At 36.3% G+C, this 22,066-nt stretch overlaps 1 long non-coding RNA gene and 1 pseudogene across 1 annotated transcript in view; both read left to right on the top strand.

The window, feature by feature from the left end:
• The first annotated feature begins 4,486 nt into the window (after positions 1-4,486).
• Positions 4,487-22,066, top strand: part of LOC134475464 (uncharacterized) — a 40,939-nt gene continuing 23,359 nt past the window's right edge. The window contains exons 1-3 of the long non-coding RNA XR_010046598.1: positions 4,487-4,564; positions 11,833-11,921; positions 19,870-19,905. This is a non-coding gene — a long non-coding RNA (uncharacterized LOC134475464). The remainder of the gene's footprint in view (positions 4,565-11,832; positions 11,922-19,869; positions 19,906-22,066) is intronic.
• On the top strand, positions 20,557-21,512 carry LOC100718316 (ADP-ribosylation factor-like protein 5A; annotated as a pseudogene).

The raw sequence follows: 22,066 nt of genomic DNA, 5'->3' as shown, positions 1-22,066 counted from the left end.
GCCCATTTTTGGAGAGGGTCTTTGAATTTGGGGGGTTAAATGATTTTCAGTTCTTTAATATGTTCTCGATATAACTGTTTTGTCTTAGGAATTGTTAGCTAAAATTCTTTCCCATTATTTGGGTTTTCTTTTCACTTTGTTGGTGATTTCTCTTGAAGGGCAGAAACTTTTTAGTAATATGAAATCCCAGTTGTTGATTCTTTGAAGTATTTCCCATGTGGTTTGCACTTTATTCATGAATTTTTTGCATAACCCAATGTCTCCAAGATTTCTACCTACCTTGTCCTGAAGTAGATTTAGTGTTTCTGTTTTAATGTTTAGATTCTTGATCCATTTTGACTTTAGTTTATTGTATGGTGATAGGCATGGGTCTATTTTCAGTCTTCAGCATGTGGAAAGCAAATTTTTCCAACACCATTTATTAAAGAGGATATCTTTTTTCCAGTGAGCATATTTAGCCCTTTTGTCAAATTGAGGTGGCTGAGTGTCTTTGTAGTAGTATTTGTATCTTCTAGTCTGCTCCATTGAGCCTCAGGTCTATTTCTTTGCCAGTACCATGCTATTTTTATTACTGTGGCTTTGTACTTATTTCCAACTCAGGAATTGATATGCCTCCTGTCTTGCCTTTTTTGCCCAGAATTGCTTTTTCTCTTCTAGATTGCTTCTGTTTCCAAATAATTTTAGGAATATTTTCTCTAGATCCTTTATGGTATGTTGATGGTATTTTGACTGGGATTTCACTGAATCTGTATAACAGTTTTGGGAGTATGGTCATTTTCACAATGTTGGTTGTTCCTAGCCAACAGCAAGGAATATACTTCCGTTTTCTAATATCCTCTTCAATTTCCTTTTTAAGAGTAGTACAATTTTCAGCATATAGATCTTTTACATTCTTGGTTAGGTTGATTCCTAAGTATCTGATTTTTTTTAATGCTATTATGAAAGGTGATATTTCCATAATTTCTCTCTTAGTGAGTTTCTTGTTTGTGTACAGGAATGCTATTAATTTTTGAATGTTAACTTTGTATCCAGATATGGTGATGAATTTGTTTATTACCTCTAGTAGTCTTTTAATGGAGATTTTTGGTTCTTCTATATAGAATATCATGTCATCTGCAAATAATGATAATTTAATCCTTTTCATATTTTTATTCCTTCTATTTCTCCCTCTTGTCTGATTGTTCTGGCTAGTATTTCTAGAACTATATTGAATAGAAGTGGTGATACCAGGTGAGCATCCTTGTCTTATTCCTGAATTTAGAGTAAATGCTATCAGTTTTTGTCCATGTAATATAGTATTGGCTATTGGATTGTCACAAGTGGCCTTTATGAGATTGAAATAGACACCATGTATTTCGAGTTTTTGTAGGGTTTTTATCATAAACAAGTGTTGGACTTTATCAAAAGCTTTTTCTGCATCTACTGAGATGATCCTGTGATTTTTATTTTTGGCTCTGTTGATGTGGTATATTGCATGTATTGATTTGTGTATGTTAAAACATCCCTGCATTCTTGGAATAAATTTCACTTGGTCATGGTGTATAATCTTCTTGATGATTTGCTTTATTATATTTGCCATTATTTTATTGAGAATCTTTGCATCAATGTTCATTAGTGAGATTGGCCTATAGTTCTCCTTTTAGGTTAGGTCTTTCTCTGGTTTTGGTATCAGTGTAATACTTGCCTTCAAGAATGATTTAGAGAGAACTGATTTTCTTTCAATTTCATTGAAGAGCTTAAGGAGTGTTCACATTAAACCTTCTCCAAATTTCTTTTTTTTAATTCAGGCATGAATCTATCAGCACCTGGACTTTTCTTTGTTGGTAAGTTTTTAATCACATTTTTGATTTCAGTAGCTGACATTGGGTTATTCAAAATTGTTATATCTTCTTGATTGAGCTTTGGTAGTTCATGTTTCTAGAAATCTATCCATTTCATCTGTGTTTTCCTCTCTATGTGGGTAGCGGTTTTCAAAGTAGATATTCATCATGATCTTTTGAATTTCCATGGGATCTGTAGTAATTTCCCTCTTTTCAGTCCTTATTGCATGGATTTGAGTTTTTCTTTCTTTTTCTTGATAAGATTGGCAAGAGGTTTATCAATTGTTTATTCACTCAAAAACCAGGTCTTTTATTCATTAATTTTTTGTGCTGTGTTTTTGGTTTCAATTGCATTAATTTCTGCTCTAATCTTAACAGTTTCCTCTCTTCTGTGAGCTCTATGTTTGACTTGCTCTTCCTTTTCTAGAAGCTTGAGATGTAGCATTAGGTTACATATTTGTGCTTGTTCCATTTTCTTGATGTGATTAGTTATTGCTATATATTTCCCTCTTAGAACTGCTTTGATTGTGTCCCATAGGTTACCATGTTGTTTCTGCATTTTCATTTTAGATATTGTTTTATTTATTCTTTATTTTAATCTGTAACCCACTGGTTGTTCAGAAGTTTGTTATTTTATTTCCCTGTATTTATGCAGATATTGTGGGGTTTTTTGCCATTGATTTCCAATTTTAATGGACTATGATATGATATTATGCATGGGATAATTTTGCTTCCTTTACATTTACTTAAGAGTGTTTTATGAGTTAATATATGGTCTATTTTGGCAAATTTCCCATGTGCAGCTAAGAAGAATGTATTTTCTGATGTGGTTGCATGGAACACTCTGTAAATATCCTCTAAGTCCATTCGTTCACAGGTGTGATTCAGCTCTGTTATTTCTTTGCTGATTTTTTGTGTAGTTGATTTATCTGTGGGGTTTTGAGGTCTCCTATTACAATTGTGTTCTTGTGTATTTGGTTTTTCACGTCCATTAGTGTTTGTCTTTTATAGTTGGGTGCTCCTATTTTACATTATATTTTCATACTACATACCATCCTTTACTGTACTTTATGTATGTGCCAAAGAGCATCTCACCTAGTATTATATTCAAATTATAAACCAAAAATTATGCTATACAATTGATCTAAGGAACCCTAGTATAATCTTATATTACTACTTTGTTCTCTGATAAAATCTTTAGCAGTCATTTGTGGGCTAAACCCCCAGAATCCCTTAATTCAAGTTGACTGTGGTGATTAAGTCTCTGCACTATAATTTTAAATTTCTTATAATTTCTTATAAAAATATTCTAATTAAAATATAGCCAATAAATAAATGCTATGATTTACTTTTCAAATGAATATCTGTATCACCTTTCAGATGTATACCTCACCTTGACTTTTATTATAGATCTCAAAATGTTTATTCTTGCATCTTTTCCAATTATATTGTTTACTGTCTATTCCTGCTGCATACAAAACTTTTTTATTTAATGCCTAATCCTTTCTATTTGCTTATTTCCAGGTTTACTGTGATATAATTGACAAATAAATTTTATACATATATTTAAGGTGTACCTTGTAATGATTTGATGTGCACTTATATTGTAACATGATTACCACAATAAAGCAACCATCACCTCTTATAGTTACCATTTTTCATGTCTGATTAACACACCCAAGATCTATTCTCTTAGCAAATATCAAACATACAGTTTGTTAACTATAGTTAACTAACTATAGTCACCATGCTAATCAGTAGACCTAAACTCATTTTGTAACTCAAAATTTGTACATTTGACCACTGTCTCCTCGTGCGACCAATCTGAACAATCACCATTCTCTGTTTATTCACTCAAAAACCAGGTCTTTGATCCATTAATATAAGTCAGAGCATATAGTATATCTTATTTTTTCTGGCTTATTTCACTTAGTATAATTTCTTACAACTTAATGCATGTGTGTTACACAATTTTCCATCACTGAGACCAAATTCCTGATTAAAGCAAAGGAAGGAAGGTTTATTATGGCTCATGGTTTTAAAGGTTTCACTATATGGCCAGGTGGTTCCATTTCTTTTAGTTCTGTGGTGAGGCAAATAAGAAAATAGGATAAAATGGAAGCACAGCTTCATAACCGGAGGGAAAGGGGAATTGAAGGGAATAGAGGGGAATGGAAAAAAGGAAACAAAGTGTATAATGTGCAAATGCATCATCATATAGAAACAAAGCTGGACATGTCACCTAACTGTGAAATAGAAAAGAAAATGCTCAAATAGGAAAGAAATCTAGAGAGATGGGTGGTAGAAAGGAAGGAAAGGAAAAAGAAAACAAGGGAAGAGATGGAAAAAATTGCAACAATGCTTTCTAAATAAGGAGGGGAAGAGGGATTGAAGGGAGGGGAGGAAAGGAGAAAGAAGAAATATCAAGCTATATCATGTACAGGTACAAATTCCATATGATGAATGTTATCATTATGTGTATTGTCATGATTTATGTCTGTGGCCCCCAGGCCTCATGAATTTGCATTGTTCATTTGTGATGGCTCATTGTATAGTGTGTGGATTGATGGTGTCAGTGCTACACCCACATAGGGGTGGAGCCTGGATGTAATGCAATGGCAGGAAGAAGGTGTGTCTTGCTCTTTGCTGATTCCTGTTTGCTGTTTGCAGCCGCCGTGAACTGCATCCCAGCCATGCCTGCCTGCCTTGTAGCAACTGAGTGTGGACTAAAACCTCCAAAAACTGTAAGAAATAAACCTTTCCTTTCCCAACTTGGGCTTCAGACATTTTGTCTCAGCAACGAGTAAAAAGTACCTAAGACATGTATCTAAAATGTACCAATAGAATTAATTTTAAAAATAAAAAAGAAATATCATGGTAGAACAGTATCGTTGAGGAAACCTGTTCAACACATGGCAGCTGTTGTGTCTGAATATCCCCCAAAGCTTCATGTGGTCATAAGGGTAGGCTTTTCAGAGGCAAGTGAATGTAGAGTTTTAGATTGATTCATGGTCTAATGCTGAGATTAAGATTATGAGTGCTACACCCATCCTAAGGTAAGTAGCCTACATACAATATAAGGGAGAGAAAGAGGATTGTCTTGTACTCTATCTTATTGCTTTTACTATCTTCCATCACCATGAACTGTTGCACCAGGCCATGTGCCATTCTTCCTTGGAGCAAACCAATTATGGACTGAAACCTCTACAAACTGTGAGCTAAATAAAGCTTTTCTTCCTTATCTTTGGGATTTAGATATTTTGTCTCAGCAAGAAGAAAAGTAACTAAGACAGTAGCTGAGAGAAGGCAGAGGATTCTGGAGACAAAATACAGTTTCCAATGTCATACTTCCATGACCCCCTCTTTTCAACTAGGTATGATGTCCTAGGACAGTGGGGGCAAATCTATGGTGTGTGTGCTGCAGTTGAGAGAGGGCACACAGAGCCCTCTCTGTTGGTATGTGAGCCAAATCACCTTAGCAACATCCCAGCATCCAAGAATGGGATGAAAGTACACATAGGAGCACTTGGTGATTAATAAGGAGGTTTGGGGTTACAGTTCAGGGGCTTCGTCTCTAAAAGTTTTGCCATCACTGTCCTAGGATTTTACCACCATCCAGTAATGCTATCAAATGTAAGTCCATTATTGGATTAATTCACTGATGAATTTAGAACCTTAATGTCCTGTCACCTTCCAAAAGCCCATCAGCTGGCAATGAAGCCTTTAATACATGCTTTTTTGAGAGAGATTTGAGATGCAAACTATAACGCCATGATGTTCTCAAATATTGAGGTTTCAAAAAAATGTAATTACTTTCACATACATATTAGAAGCTGTTTGAAGTCAATTTACTTATGGAGTACAAAACCTTCTCTGTAGATCCCAAACAATTCTTGGTATGGTACATGGGAAAGGACATGTGGGTTTTATATAATACAGTAGAACATGTATAAAAGAGAATTTGTAAATATGATTATTAATTACTGAGATATTATGATTCTCGGGTCATAGTGGCTAGTCAGCTGCCCTCATTTCTTTGTGCCTGTAGATCTTAATCATCCACAAAATTTTGTTTCAAAACTGAAGAGAGGGGCTGGGGATTTAGCTCAGCAGCATAAGTGCCTGCCTTGCAAGCAGGCAGTCATGAGTTCGATCCCTGGTACCAATAGAAAAGAAAAAGACAAAAAAAACAAACAAACAAACAAAAAACTGAAGATAAAGACAGCACAAGTCTGCTGAATCCTTACTAGTGAAGAGCAAGGCATGGGATGAGTGAAAGAAACCACTCAAAACCAGGCACAGGAGCCAAGCATGGTGGTACATGACTGTAATCCCAGCACTCGGGAGGCTGAAGCAGGAGGATCATTGTGAGTTGAAGAGCAGCCTGGGCTACAAAGTGAGTTCAAGGCCAGCCTGAACTGCATAGTGAGACCCTGTCTCAAAAAGACAAAAAATAAATAAACCAGACACAGTTGCACATGCCTGTCCAGGATTGTGGGAGGCTGAGACAGGAAGACTACAAGTTCAAATTTGACATGGGCAATTAGCGAAATCCTGTTTCAAAAAAAGCAGAGGCTGAGGATGTAGCTCAATGTAAAGGCCCTGCTTTCATTCATCAGTATACAGAAAGAAACAAAAAGAAAAAAGGTAAAGATAGGTAGGGAAAGGGGAAGGAGAGAGAAGAAAACAGGAGGGAGTTCAGGAAGAAACTGAAAAGAAACTAAAGATGGTAGTATGGGGGGCTGGGGATTTAGCTCAGTTGCAAAAGAGCCTGCCTTGAAAGCAGGCAGTCTTGAGTTCGATCCCTGGTACCGATAAAAAGGAAAAAGGCAAAAAAAAAAGATGGTAGTATGAAAGTGAAGGATTGAATCAAAAGGAAGGAAAATGTGATGGATAACAGTACTATGGTGTGTCATATTCATTCCATATAAAGGACTTAAGCACTCATTCCTGCAGCTGCTTGGAATATTATTTTTCAAAATTCACAACTAATTCCCTTCCCAGGAATTTCCTTAAGCTAAGAAATTTGCTCTACTCAAAGTCACACATCCTTCTATTTTGCAAGGGCAAACTACCTATTAGTTTCTCCATGTAAGTCACAAAGATCTTTTATCAGTGTCTGGGCCTTTTTTATTCTTGTTGTGAACAAAGAATTGGACAAAAATGTCCAAAAGGTATCAGTGCATTAAATGTATTAAAGATATTAAAAGTAGGAAAGAAAGTGTACTCTGTAGAATGTGGGCCAATTAAAGTAGGAAATGACGTTCTCTCTAAGAGATCAGAGCAGTCCACTGAGAAAGAAAGAAAGTGATGTCCACAAGATCAATGGCAGCTGTCTTGTATGCCCCATTTCTGAGGTCAGATCTAAGCCTTTCTATTGAAAACCAGTTCGATCTTGTGCCAGAAGAAGTGAAGATAGCACTCATAGATTGGTACTAGATTCAGGGCTTAGACACTGTTCTGTGCATGTGTTCTGGATCTCCAAGACTAACAGGCCACATTCACTTGCCCAGCCAAATTCCTACACCTGAGGGATTTAAACTCCACATAGTTTGTTATGGGTTGATGAATCTGTGGAGCTGTATGTCTTCATATAGCTACTTCTGGATGAAAGGTACTGTAGGCACTATCTACTGGACATTATGTGTTTTCCAAATGTTTTAGAATATTATGACACTAGCTGAGTTGAGAAAATCCTGTCAAAAGACAATAAGAAAGGACTTGGTACCCACATGTGGAGTAATTTTGAGAGGCCTGTTCAATGGAAAAAACTTTGTGAATTTGTCAGTAAGTAACTTTAGTATTAGATTGAGGATGTATAGCCTAAGTATGAGAAGGAGTATATCATATTTACACACTTTCTATGATGGAAAAAGTATGGAAAAGAGGGATATTAGGGAACTAAGTACCTGAGAGCTGTAGGCCTAAAAGAACTACCTACACTGTGTTAAAAACAGGAGTCCTTGGGGATGTGGAATTACCTTAGTGGCATATGTGCCTGTTGGAAAGCATGAGGTCCTGTGTTTGATTCCCAGTACCAAAAGCAAACAAACAAAAAACAGGAGTCCCACTACTATATTTAAACTTCAGTGGTTTATAGGTCACAGACACTACTTATCTGCATTTGGATTACTACTGAAGACTTGCTGTTTGAAAAGTAGCCTCAGGTCATCCAGAGGCTCACAGAAGTAACTTTTTTTGCTTTGTGTGTTCTTTTTCCTCATACAGTTCAACTATAGCTGGTTCTATCCTAGAAAGATGAATCAAGCTGTCTCTGCCACATTTACTCCAATGGATGTGGGAAGAGTTAATGAAAGGAACTGTTCCATTTTGGTTTTAACTGCTCTTCAGGGATGCCATATTTTCAAATCTTAATTAACACTTGGTCTCCAAATGGACACAAGGTGATCCCTCTGGGTTTGGATTTGACAACAATTTGTTCCCATACAGTTGGACAGCCTGTTGTACTTGGACTAGATAAACAGGTAGAATAATAGTCTTGTGGTCTCTGGATCTACTACAATAGCAGAAGACAAAAAGGGATCCTATACAATGTCTCAAATAGGTTTATCTGCTTAGGAAGATAGACTGCTTCTAGAGTTGTAGAATTTCCTGCTTGTGCTTTATAGATAAGTTATTAGCTCACAAGCCCTTTTTTGAGATTGCTGAATGGGCATGTGAAACAGAAAGGCAGTGCGAATATTTATCTTTTTGCCTTTTCCAAATATTAATGCTTAATTAAGGTCAATAAGCTCTGATTTTTGAGAAGTCCCTAGGGGAAAGGGTTTGGCCTCAGTAACCTATTGCAAAGTGACAATTGCATAACCTATCTGTTGAAGTGCTTCATAGACAAAGCGGCTTCCATGAGTGAACCAGACTTTCTTGAGGTCTTGTAGGTCAGATTGCTGTTGTCCTGGCTGCTTGCATAGAGCTAAGAAATCACAAGAATGGCTAACACTGGAACTGTAGACATCAGTAAGGCAGAATTGATACTAGCGGAGTCTTTATATTAGGGAAGCATGACCTGATAATAAGCCATTTGTATTATCAACCAAAAGTATATTTTGTCTTTGCACTGGTGGAGAATCAAGATATCTACTTTTGCCACAATGTGAGATTTTACAACTACTATTAACATAGATATAGCTGCTACTACTCTCAAGCAGGGTGGCCATCCAGCAACAACTTCATCTAACATTTTAGAAAAGGATGCCACTAGGTAGAGTTCTTGTTGCAGCCATTGAGTCAATAAAGTGAAACAATTTCTGAATTTTTTGATATGTAGAGGAAAACTGATTATGTTAACTTAAGTATTCCTAGACACAGAGCCTGAGTAAATGTATGTTTTATTTTTCGAAAGACATTGTCAGGACTTCTGGGAAGATGTGACAATAATAAGCAGCAACAAATCAACCTCTCCAAGTATTGATGTACACGCACAGAAAAATAACAACTTAGTGAAGAAAAGAAAGAGGAACATAATATCCTCAGGACCCAATAAGAATCTAAGGGAAAATTGGAGCCTACCGAGAAAGTGAAGGGTCGGATCCAAATGCAGAAAAAAGATGTGGCAATTTGCACTTCAACCCCACCTCATGACTCATAGTTTGAGACAGGAGGATTGAATCTACAGGGACACAGAGGGGCATGACTCCAAAGGCTTGCAAGGACAAAGATCAGTAGATTGGAACCCTGCATGTTAGGTGCTACAACTGGTGTGTGACTCCAGTTCAAACAACTTCCATAGCCACTGGAGAGTGTGCTTTGTGGGATTCCAGTTTAGGAAAAAGCCAAATGAACCCAGGACACAGAGCAGTTGTGGGTTTGCTTCATCTCAGGGCTACCAGTGTTGAAATCCCACAGTGATTGAGTGAAGAACAACCACAAGAGATATCCAAGGCCAGAAATCATGGTTATAATAAACATAGACATCCAAAGTGTGGGCAACTGGAAAACTAAAGTCCCCATCCCATTACCAGAAAATAAGATCAGCCTAAAGTTCTGTAGATTTTCAAAGTACTTTGTCGTGATTTATGTCTGTGGCCCACAAGCCTCATGAGTTTGCATTGTGCCTTTGTGATGGTTCATTGTATAGTGCTTAGATTGATGGTGCTCCACCCACATAGGGGTGGAGCCAGGATGTAATGCAATGGCAGGAAGAAGGTATGTCTTGCTCTTTTGCCTGTTTCTGTCTTGCTGTTTGCATCCACTGTGAACTGCGGCCCTGCCATGCCAGCCTGCCTTGGGGCCAAATGAGTACAGACTGAAAACTCCAAAAACTGTAAGAAATAAACATTTCCTTTCCCCACTTTGGGATTTAGGCATTTTGTCTCAGCAATGAGTAAAAAGTAATAAAGACAGAATTTGGTACTAAAGAGTGGGGTTATCTGCTGTGACTATATCTGACCATGTTTTTGAGAGGCTTTAGAGATGGCTTGTGGACAGAATTTGGAAAGGTTCAGACATGTCGCCTGGATGCATAGAGCTGTAGCAGCTTAGGCTGTTCTGTAGAGGAGCTTCTGGTCAGAGCTCCAGAGACCAGAAGGCTGATAGAAAGCTTCATGGTAAAGACCAGGCTTGGGAGGTTTCTGCTGGGAAGAAGGACTGTATTGGTTGTTGGGCTCCACATGATGTGTGTTATGGCTTGGCAGAAAGTTTGTCTGCATTTTGCTCCTGCCCAGAGACTTTGCCTGAGACTGAGACAAAGGGCAATAGACTGATTAATCTTGAAAAAGAAATTAAAAAGCAATCCAATGTTGAGGCTGTGGCATGGCTATTGTTGGGGGCTTTCAGAATCAAGAACAAAGCACCCAGCAGGATAATTTGCAATACTGTAAGTTTGGCCAGAAGGAAAATTCCAGGAATGCTGTGGACTATAAAGACAGTGTTGAGATTTTTATTGCTGAGGAGAAAAAGAGAGATAAGAAAGATGGCCCCAGGGAATCCCAGGAAGCAGGTCCCCACCCTTTGCAACCTCACTGCAAAGGTGAAAGAATTTTCTCAGAGTAGAAAGCTGCAGAGCACCATGCTCCAGAATGATGACAGAGGCCACATGAGGTTCCAGAATGGCAGCAAAATAGAGAAGCTTTTCTTTGCAATCAGGTTCACAGAGCCCAATGATCCAGGCAATTGACCCTTAGAGCCAAGAGAGAGAAAAGCCTGGCTAATGATTCAGCTGGCAGCAGGCCTTGGTGGCATCCACAAGGTGCTGATTTTAGGTGCAAGGAATATGCACAAATTCTGGGGGTAAGACGACTTCCCCCTCTATTGTAAAGAGCCTGGGAGGCCAAGCTGTGTGCCCCTGAGAGGGCAATTTGTGAAGATGGAAGGGTGAAGCCAAAGGTGCAGTGGAGACCACAGAAGTTTTGAAAAGCCAAGAACATGGATGATCCAAGGAAAGCTGCAAAAGGTGAGCAGAGAGGATTTAAGAGAAAAGCTGCAGGAGTTGAAATCACTGGAAGTGCCACTGGGGTGGAATCACCCAAGCCTTTTGGAGCTTGCAACCAGATTTCTTCAGAGGCTGAGCATGGAACTCTAGGACTTAATGTTTGTCCTGCTAGATGTTGAACTTGCTTTGTTTCCAATGCTTTGTATTTCCCTGTTTGTAACTTTTGGAATGGTAATGTTTACCTTGTGCCTTTGCATTTCAGAAATGTTTCACCTTGTTTCATTTGTATGGGGGGTTACAGTTAAGAGTTTGCCATAGATCTTGGAGGAGACTTGGGACTTGGACTATTCAGCCATGCTGAAACTGTTAGGACTTTGGCAATTCTTGGAGATGGACTAAATTTTTTTGTATAAAGGATGTACATGAATCCTGGGGGCCAGGGATGTAATGTCATGGTTTATGTGGGTGGCCCTCAGGCCTCATGCATTTGAATTATGCATTTGTGAGTGGTTCATTGTCTAGTATTTGGATTGATGGTGTCAGTGCTACACTCACATCAGGGTGGAGCCAGGATGTAATGTAATGGCAGGAAGTAAGTGTGTCTTGCTCTTTTGCTGTTTCCAGCTTGCTGTTTGCAGCTTCCAGGAACTGCAGCCCTGCCATATCAGCCTGCCTTGGAGCCAAATGAGTATGGACTGAAACCTCCAAAAACTGTAAGAAATAAACATTTGTTTTCCCCACTTTGGGCTTTAGTTATTTTGTCTCAGTGATGAGTAGATGTAACTAAGACATACCTGAACCAGCATCCTGCACTATTCCTATTGCAGTCTTTCTGTGATTATCTTGTATGGAACTTGGCTCTGACTGCCTTCTTTTTATACCAGTAAAAGCAGAAGAATGTCTCTAATTGGGTACTAAAACAAAATTACATACCTCAGCAGATAACCACAAGCTTAAAGTCACAGAGAATATGTATTCTTTGATTTGCTTGTTTTTACTTTTGAGTGAATGTTGTTTTTAGTTTTTATATTGTTTTGTTCTTCATTATTTCCTTTCATATTTTCCTACTCCTGCCTTCTTTACCAGTTTCCTAAGATTTGGATAAACTTCCCTTGTCTTCCAGTCTTGATTTTAACCTCTTTATTTATAATTTATCTGTTTTTTCCTCTTACCACTTTTAAGTTTTCACCTTGTAGGGTAAAATCGCTATTTCAAGTGAATATTTACTGCATGTATTTGTCTGATTTGTTTTAGATTTTGTCATTAATTATAGATCATGTGCCTATAAATAAAATTGGCAAATTAATAGTTATTGTTGTACTCTAGAAAAAATAGCTTTGTTATATTTGTATTATACCAAAATATCTGTAATGTGGCCCTACTGTATATATGTTTCCCTTCCCCCAGGGAGAACCTCTGGGTGACCTAATTGATATGTTACTCAATGCTGTCCTCTGTAAAGAAAGAATTGTAAATTCCCAGGAGACTTCCCTGGCCTCTCCTAAGGGAAACAAAGGTTGTTAATTGCTGCTAGACTTCTCTATTCTCTGCTGAGGAAAACAGGATCTTCCCCATTAGCCTATCTCCTGATCCATGCCCATGACCTTTACTTTAGGAGCTGTGATAGGTACTGTGGGGGGGGCAAGTTAGGTCAGACACAGGTTTTGCAATCTCCTACTGCACTGTGCTGCTGGGCCCAGGGTAAAATAAATCAGTGCTGCTTTTTAAAATATGTTTTTGCCTTATTTTTTGAACTTGAGCTTGGGGGCTCATTTGTGCATTACAAGATTTGGGGGATTGTCTGGGATTAATGGGGGACCCCCTCCAAATTATTTTTTCACCGATTGATCAGCTAAACGTCTGTAAGTATTTGGGTTTTTTGGCCTGTTCATAATCTGAGTGCGCAGTTTATAGTTTTCTAGTCTAGGCTTCATGCTACTGTTATTACTGATTGTACTACTTTAGCCAAAGTGACATAGTTATGCAATACTTAGATTGTCTGGGTGTCATAAACCATACTGTAATCCAGTATCAAAGAACTGAGTGATGGGCCAAAGAGGCAGCAACACTTCAAACTTAATAACTGGGACAGCCACAAAAGCCAAAAGCCAGATACAAACCTAAAAGAAAAAGATATCTCTGAAAAATAGTTATTTGCTACAGGGGCCTCAATAGTACTAAAAAAACCCCTACAATATGCAGTTTACAAGCTTCAAAGCAGAAAACAGCAAAAAAAAAAAAAAAAAAAAAGAAAGAAAATTAGAAAATGGACACAAGATATAACCTATAACCCCCCAGTTCAACTAACGCCAATCTAGGTAGCATGGAAGTAAGAAAAATGAAAAATGGCCTTGCTGAATTTTATAAATTGGTAGCAGAAGAAGGAAAAAGCAGATCAATAAACCTCTGGACAAAAACAAGTTGATGACAATAATGCAGGAAATTGCAAGTGAATCTAGAACAGATATAGACAAAAAATTAGAAGAACATAGAAAAGACATGGAGACCATCAATGGTAAAAATAGAAAATAACTGGATTCCATAAAACACATAAAAATAAAAATCCAGGACATTAAAAATTCTACAGAAAATATACAAAATGTGAAGACAGAATATCAGATCAGCAAGATAGGGTTGGACTTGGCAATCATTAAATGAAAGAACTCTTTCAAATGGGAAGGGACTGTGAAAAATAAATCCAATAATTGATGGTGCAAACATAACTAATATTAGATTAACTGGGATCAATGAATCAAAAGATAACACAAAGGTCATTTTAAAAAAACCTGCTCACAGAAGTAATAGTAGATAATTCCAAAGCATGGAAATATAATTTGACATACAGACAAGTGAAGTATATATATGATCAGAAAAATACTACATAAATGCATGTAAAAGATTCCAGAAATTCAACACAAGAAAAGAATATTAAAAGTGGTTAGAGAAAACAAATGAGTCACTTATAAAAGAAAGCCAATCAGAATCACAGCAGAGTTGGTAACACACCCTCAAGTAAAGGAGAGCTTGGAGTAAAGTATCTCAAGCTTTAGATAAAAATCTCCAACACAGATTGATGTACTCCACAAAAATATCTTTCAAAATTGATGAAGAAATAAGATACTTCCATGATAAATAACACCTAAAGAAATTCATAAACACAAAAGTAATTCTCTAAAATTGTCTATGAATATTATAGAAAAAGATAGCAGTTCCATGAATCTCAATAGAATGCACCAGGCAAGGCAAGCAGCTACAAAAGGGGAAGAAAGGGAATCAACAACAGCAAAATAACAAAACAAGAATGAGTCAATACATGTCATTTATAACCATCAATGTGAATGGTCCCACCTTATCAATCAAAAAAACAACATTGGCAGAATGGATCAGGAAACAAGATTCAACAATGTGGTGCATACAAGAAACACACTAAATCAAAAATAAGTTCATAAACTCAAAGAGAAAGGATAAAATAACACTCCATATCACAGGAAGATGGAAAAAAAAACCAGAGATAGCTATACTATTTGCACACAAAGTACATTTCAAGCCAAGACTGATCTGAAGACAATGCCACTACATACTTCTTAAGAGAAAATCCAATATGAAAAGATAACAATCATAAATATATATGTATCAAATACTGACACAAGCTATATAAAATGAATACTGTAGATATGAAAAATCCAATAAGCACCAAATAAAAATTTAATAAAGGACCTCAATACCTCAGTGTCACAAAAGACAGACCAAACAGACAAACAATTAGCACTGAATCAAAGCTTTGAACAAATAGACTTAGTAGATATGTACAGAATGTTCCACCCAACAACAAAATTCACATTCTTCTCAGGAGCACAAAGATCTTCCTAAAAAATACACTACACCCTACTAGCTCATAGAATGTGCTTATTTAAATGCAAAGGAAATGAAATCATTTTATGGATATTATCATATCATAGTGCAATGATTCTTGAAGTCAAAGGCAAAATAAACCAGAAAAACTACATAAACATGTGGGAATAAAAAACAGCCCCCTGAACAACTGATGGGTCAGAAATGAAGTTAGAGGAAATTTGACAGATTCTATAACTAAATGGCAATACCAATATGACATAATGGGACTTATAGAAGGCAATGAAAACAGTCTTATGAAGGAACTTTGTAGCAGTGAAATCCCACATCAGAGAAATACAGCAAGCTCAAATAAATAATATAATGTTCAACCTCAAGTTTCTAGAAAGAAAATAGCAGTCTAACCACACAATACATAAAAGAGTGGAAATTACAAAGATCAGAATAGAAATTAATACAATTGAGGCTAAGAAAACAATACAAAGAATCAATAAATCAAAAAATTGGTTCCTTGAAATACTATATAAAATACACAAATCTCTAGTCATCTTTATATATATGTTATATATTTATATATATTTTTAAAAGTAATGAAGACACCCAACTACATACAATTAGGACTGAAAACAAAATCTCAGTGGATCCTGCAGAAATCCAGAAAATCATTAATACTTATTTCAGGGACCTGCACTCTAATAAGATATAAAACCCAAAAGAAATGGACAGATTCCTAGATATTTATGAATTACCAAAGATGAATCAAGAATATATAAACATTCCAAATAACCCAATATCAATCAATGAAATTGAAGTAATAAAATACCAACAAAGGAAAGCTCAGCATTTGAAGGATTCACTACTGAATTCTACAAGAGAAAATCTAATGACACTAATTCTCAAACACTTTAATGAAATTGAAAGAGAAAGCATTACCCCCAAATTCATTCTTGAAGGCAAGCATTATTCTGATACTGCAGCCAGCTATGGATCCAACCAAAAAAGACAACTACAAACCAATCTCTTTAATGAACACAGATGCAAAAATCCTCAGTAAGATGCTGGCAAGCAAAATGCATCAAGGATATTATACAAAATGACAAGTATAGGTATTGCTCAACATACACAAATCAATAAATGTAATATATTATCTTAACAGAGCCAAGGACAATAACCACATTATCATCTCAATAGTTGCAGAAAGAACATTTGGCTAAGTCCTACACCCATTCATGCTTAAAAATCCCTACAGAAAATTGGAATAGGTCTTTATCTCAATCTGTTAAAAGCCATCTATAAGAAATCAACAGCCCACATCATTCTAAATGGTCAAAACCAGAAAGTTTTAACTCTAAAATCAGGGAAAAAGTAAGGATGCTCATTATCACCATTCCTGTTTAATACACCTCTGGAAACATTGGCCAGAGCAATTAGACAGAAGAAATAAAAGAATAAAGATAGGGAAGAAAGAAATTAAAGCATCATTATTTGCAGAGGACATGGTATTGTACATAGAAGACCCCAAAACTCCACCAAAATACCCCTAGAATTAATAGCTAAATTTTTCAGTGGAGTACAATACAAAGTCAACACTCAAAAGTCAACAGCATTTTTGTATACTAATAAGAAACTCACTGAGAGAGAATTTATGCAAACAATACTTTCACAATAGCATAAAGAAAAATGGAATATTTAGTAATCAGACTTATACATTGAAACCTACTGTACTGATAAAGGAGATAGGAGGAGATATCAAAAAATGGCAAGGTATCCCCTAGTCTTGGATAGGCAGAACTAGTACAGTGAAAATGGCCATACTTCCATGACTTTTATACAGATTTAAAACAACCCAAATCAAAATACCCATAGCATACCTCACAAAGCTGGAAAAGACAAACCCCTAAAATTCCTACAGAATCTGAAAAGACCTACAGTAGCTGAAGCAATTCTGGGCAAAATGGCAAGGCAGGAGGCATCTCCAAGTTGAAGTTATACTACAAATCCAAGGTGTTAAAAACAGCATGGTATTACCCAAACATGAAAAACTTTATCCAAGGATCAATGAAACAGAATAAAAAATGAAGAACCAACTACACACTGAAATACCTTATCGTTGACAAACAGGCCAAACACCTTCACTGGAAAAAAGCCTCCTTAATAAATTGTGTTGATTTTTGACATGCAGAAAATTGAATCTAGACCCATATCTCTCACCAGGCATGAAACTAAATTCCTAAAATGGATCAAACATTTAAATACAAAAGCAAAGGAACTTAATCTGCTGACAGAATAGGTAAAACTCTAGAAGACATAGTTTTAGGCAAAGATCTTACAAACAAAACTTTAGTTGTACTGGAAATATTACAAGAATTAATAACTGGGATCAGATCAACTTAAAATGCTTCAGGGCAATCCATTTTGGACTCCCCCTTCCCCACCGTTTCTCAGGAGCTATTTCTATTCTTCATTCTTATTCCACATCTTATTAACCAGTAAACCTTTCTTTATCATAAACTCCTTTGTGTTTTGGAATGCATTCTTTGATTTCAGGGAAAGCAACTTTGGCACATCTGACATCTACCAAATTGGAAGTATTGTCTCTTGTATGTTAGAGGTCCTAATTAGACCTTTGGAAGGAGGTATAAATTTGCTTTTGTTTCATGGCACTCCTAAGTGTTTTCCACTGGATTCTGGATTGTGACTCATTTAGGTAATCTAAAATTAGTGTCCATTGTTTACTGGTTGTTTATACCTATTGTTGTTTACTTTAGCTGTGTTAAAATTTGAGAGTAGAGAAGATTGCAAGGTTTTTATATTTAGGTTTCTTCAATGGGACATTTTTGTTTTTTAATGGCAGTGCTTTATGTTTCTGTTTTGTATATACTGCATTTAGACTTATTGCTTAATTTACTTGCACTCCTTTCTTGACTTGTTTCACAACTGTGAGATGGGTTGTGGTCTTATTTCAGGCAGCAGTGATAGGAGGAAGTAACATTTGAGCTCTCCTAATGGACCTTAAACCTTTAACTGAAATGTCAATAGGTAAAGTGCTATGAAATGAATTTTAGATAGAATTTAGTCTAGGGAATAAAATGAGAGAAAAATGGCCTTTTATAAATGCAAGACTTGATAACATCTATGGACTTTAATAGAAAGGGAACTTGATATTTTACTTTTCTCTTTTCTCTCTCACTTTTTCACTCTCAAAAAGGCCCCAAACTCCTGGCTCTCTCTTCCCTTCTAGGTCTGAGGCTAATCATTTGTGTATGTAGGGAAGGGAAGAAAATAACCTAAGTGCCTTTGTTAATGTACCATTTGTTGTTGCTAAGCAAAGTAAAGACTTTAATCTATGAGCTTCATAAGTGTATTGCAGATATGGAGAAAGAAATATTTACAGTGGATTTTGAATAAAACAGTCATGTTTTCCTGCTAAGGGAGGTTGCCTACATGACTGAGTAGAGACTATGAAATTTCTCAGACTTCTTTGCCCTAGGGCCCTGAGGCTGAGATTTTTCTGGGCCATTACTTGCCTCTGTATATCCCTGGAGGTGACACATCTCTTTTTTAACACTGATTCAGGATCTTAAACAATTAGAACCTCAGCCCCAAACAATATTGTTGGGGCAGTACCAATCTGCCCTTTGATTTTTCTCTATTGTCTTCTAAATGTTAAAAGTCAGATATTTGGGCTCTTTGATTATTGTTTTAATTTTGTGCTTAGCCATGCAGTTGGAGAAAATTGTAGCTTACATCCCTGGAGGTATATTTTGCTAAGAAATATAAAGCTGGTAAAGCTCTTTCACTCTTTATCTTGATTGTTTTTCTGCCCTTCAGATCATTAGGATTTAGTTCTTGTGTGCCATACGTAGAGTCATTCTTCTGTCCCTTCTCCAATGTCCTGCTACTGAAAAGTAATACAATTTACAAGTGTTTTGTCCAAGGCTCTGTGGCTGCTGGATTTCAGGAACAAGTTTCAAGAATGAGCATCTTCTCAAGCCAGACAACATTTTCAGAGATATGCAAACTGAAGTTCTAAAAAAAGAAAGCTCATAGCTAAATATGGTGTAGGGATCACAGGATTATGAGGAAAAGGACGCAGGTAACACTTTAAGAGTGGTTAACTTGATTCAGGCCACTTCCTCCCACCTCTAGTTTACTGCCACTGGCACTGAACAGTTTTAAAACTAAGAAATTTCTTAGATCAGGTACAGAGCAAGAGGGATAGATAGGTATGCCTGATTTGCCTTTGTTTGTTTTCAAAATATGAAGAAACTCTTATAAATAAGCCTTGGAAGTCCTTCTTCTCCCACTATTTGGAATCTCAGCTCCAAAGAGTGTCACATAGTCTCTTTCTCTACCCAAACCTGGCCTCAGCATCCCTTAGAAACAGTTAAAATTAACAGTTTGTTGCTTTAGAGGGAACAGTTATATGTGGCTATCAAAACAGCAATTTCAGCTATCAGTTGTGACTATTAAACAACAAAAAACCTCTGTAGATGGCTCTTTCAAATCACATAAATCATCAGCTAGGGCCTGTCTTAAAATTTCTTTGTTTTTGAAGGTTTAAAAAGTTTTTCCTGCTGGTTTTTATAGCGATATCTCTGTTAATTGACATAAAATATCCTGACTAGTTAACTTATAGTTATAAACCTAAAAATTGTAAAAGGGTTATTGTAGTTCAACTACATCTGAGCCCTATGTTTGTCTATTCAATGTTTGTTAATAAATGGTTAAAATTTCCACAGCTGCTTCATTTAAGAAAAGTCTTTACTGAGCTCAATAATTTCATTTTTTATTTGTCTTTTTCTTTAGGTTTCCATGGACAGACCATCCATATAAGTTTTCAGGGTAGGTAAACTCATTATAACATTACTAGATAAAGCCTGGTAGGCTTGAGGCTTACATCAAAATAAGTCGTAAAGTTTGAGGACATAAAGATTACATATGATTTAGGGTAATATGTGTGTTACCATTTAAGAATATATTATCCTCCCAAAGTTTTGTTTAAGTTGGTTTATAGATAAAACTCAAGACATTATCTCAAATGCTGGTGACTCATATAGTTTAAAAGTATGCTAATTTAAATCACTTGGTTAGAGTAAAGATATCGTTAATATTGGTAACATATTTCCATATATGTTATTAGTAGTCAAGATAATACCAAATGACAGTTTTTAAAATGCAATACCCATTGTTGTTTGTCTACAATAACTTAAGACTTTTAGGAGGAGGGGAGAAGCCTGCATAACTCATCTCTGACAATGTGGCTGGGATGTTCACAAGCCATATGAGTGCCACAACAGTGGAGGGAGCTTGGACATGGCAGGGTGGCCTAGCCTTTAGCTTCCCTGTGGTTTCCTTGAAGTAAGCAGCCAGCTTGTGGCCAGTATGGGATAAGTAGCAGCAGACCCAGAGACTCCAATGGGTCTGTCTTACCCTCATCTTGAGTCAGGGGAGGGCTGGTGGCCTGGGTGGCTGGAGAAACTTTGTTGCCCAAGAATGAAAATTCTCTTCATCAGGATATGGAGACTGTTCAATTGCCAGTAAAACAAAGTTATCATTGCTGGTTTGAATAATGCAGGAAAAAACTACTATCCTTTACCAGTTACCTGTGAATGAAGTTGTACATGTATCCCCTACAACAGGAAATAATGTAGAAAAGACAGTGATTAATTATACATGTTTCTTGATGTGGAATATTGGTGGCCAAGAATTTCTTTGCTCTTTCTGGAACACTTACTATATTAATACAGAGTTTGTAATAGTTGTTGTGGACAGTATAGGGAGATGATTTCTGTAACTAGTAAACTCTACAAAATCTTAGATCATGAGGACATAAGGAACACTGGATAACTGACTTTTGCTAATGAAGAAGTTGTTAAAGAATGCGTAACTGAAGCAGAAATTTCCCAGTTCTTGAAACTTACTTCTGGTAAGAACTTTTTTGTTTATTTTTGGTTTTGTGGTGGGTTTTTTTGTTGTTTTTTATTTTGATACTGGGGATTGAACTCAAAACCTCACACATGCCAGGCAGGTGCTTATGCCACAGAGCTAAATTCCCAGCCTTGAAACTCACTTCTATTAATCACCAGTGACATATCCAGTCATGCTGTGTCTTACTGGCAAGGGATTATGCCAAAGATCTAAATGGACACTGTCATGACTTGAATTAGATGATATATTTTGACCTCTTCTCATAGAATTTGATAAACAAAGTGCTGGACTTTAAGTGAAAGCTGCAAAAATTAATGCTTGATATATATTTACAATAAACTGATTTAAAGAAGAAAAATGATGACCACTTATTTGAAAGCAAAAATGACATTTCACCTTCCAATTTTCTTTCTCATCGGTTCCTTCCAAAGTATGCTACTAAAGCTGTAATTGATACTTTCTCAGAATAAATTCTCTCAGAATATTGTATGGCCTATGCTGAGTGCAAAGGTACAGGAAGACATTTGGAACTTTAAAGAGCTTTATTATTGTTACAACTCTCCCTAGTTGAAAGTTGTTATCTTCTTGTTCCATTAAGAATACAAATCAACACATACTATTTCCAATACTTTAAAATGTAATATTACTTACAAAAATAAGGCTGTGTATATAACTCAAGTTCAAGTTAATTTATTTGATTTATGTTCTAAGAAATGCAAATAACTAAAATTAATAATATTCTTATTTGTTACCATAATGAGATAAGTACTAGCACTGCTGTTAAATACTATTTTCTACATTTCTGCTGTGTTATCTGTATTGTGCTAATCAATCCCCCATATAATTGAGCTGCTCTTCAAAAAAGAAATAAAAAAGCTTACATATTACATGTACTTTTTTATTGCTCAGTAGCATGTGGAAACATAATCTACCTGAGTGGATTGTCAGATTCTTGGCTTGGTATTACTAATAGAATTGTACAGTGAAGAATTGCCTATTATTCTTTTTGTTGGCTGTATGTCATCTAAGTTTTGAGTAAATTATTAATATATTAGTCAGTTGATAGTAACTTGTG

Source organism: Cavia porcellus, unplaced genomic scaffold, assembly GCF_034190915.1.
Source record: "Cavia porcellus strain 051 isolate PalLab524CR breed Dunkin Hartley unplaced genomic scaffold, mCavPor4.1 scaffold_3, whole genome shotgun sequence".
Lineage (NCBI taxonomy): Eukaryota > Metazoa > Chordata > Mammalia > Rodentia > Caviidae > Cavia > Cavia porcellus.
This window is presented reverse-complemented; position numbering and strand designations above follow the sequence as displayed.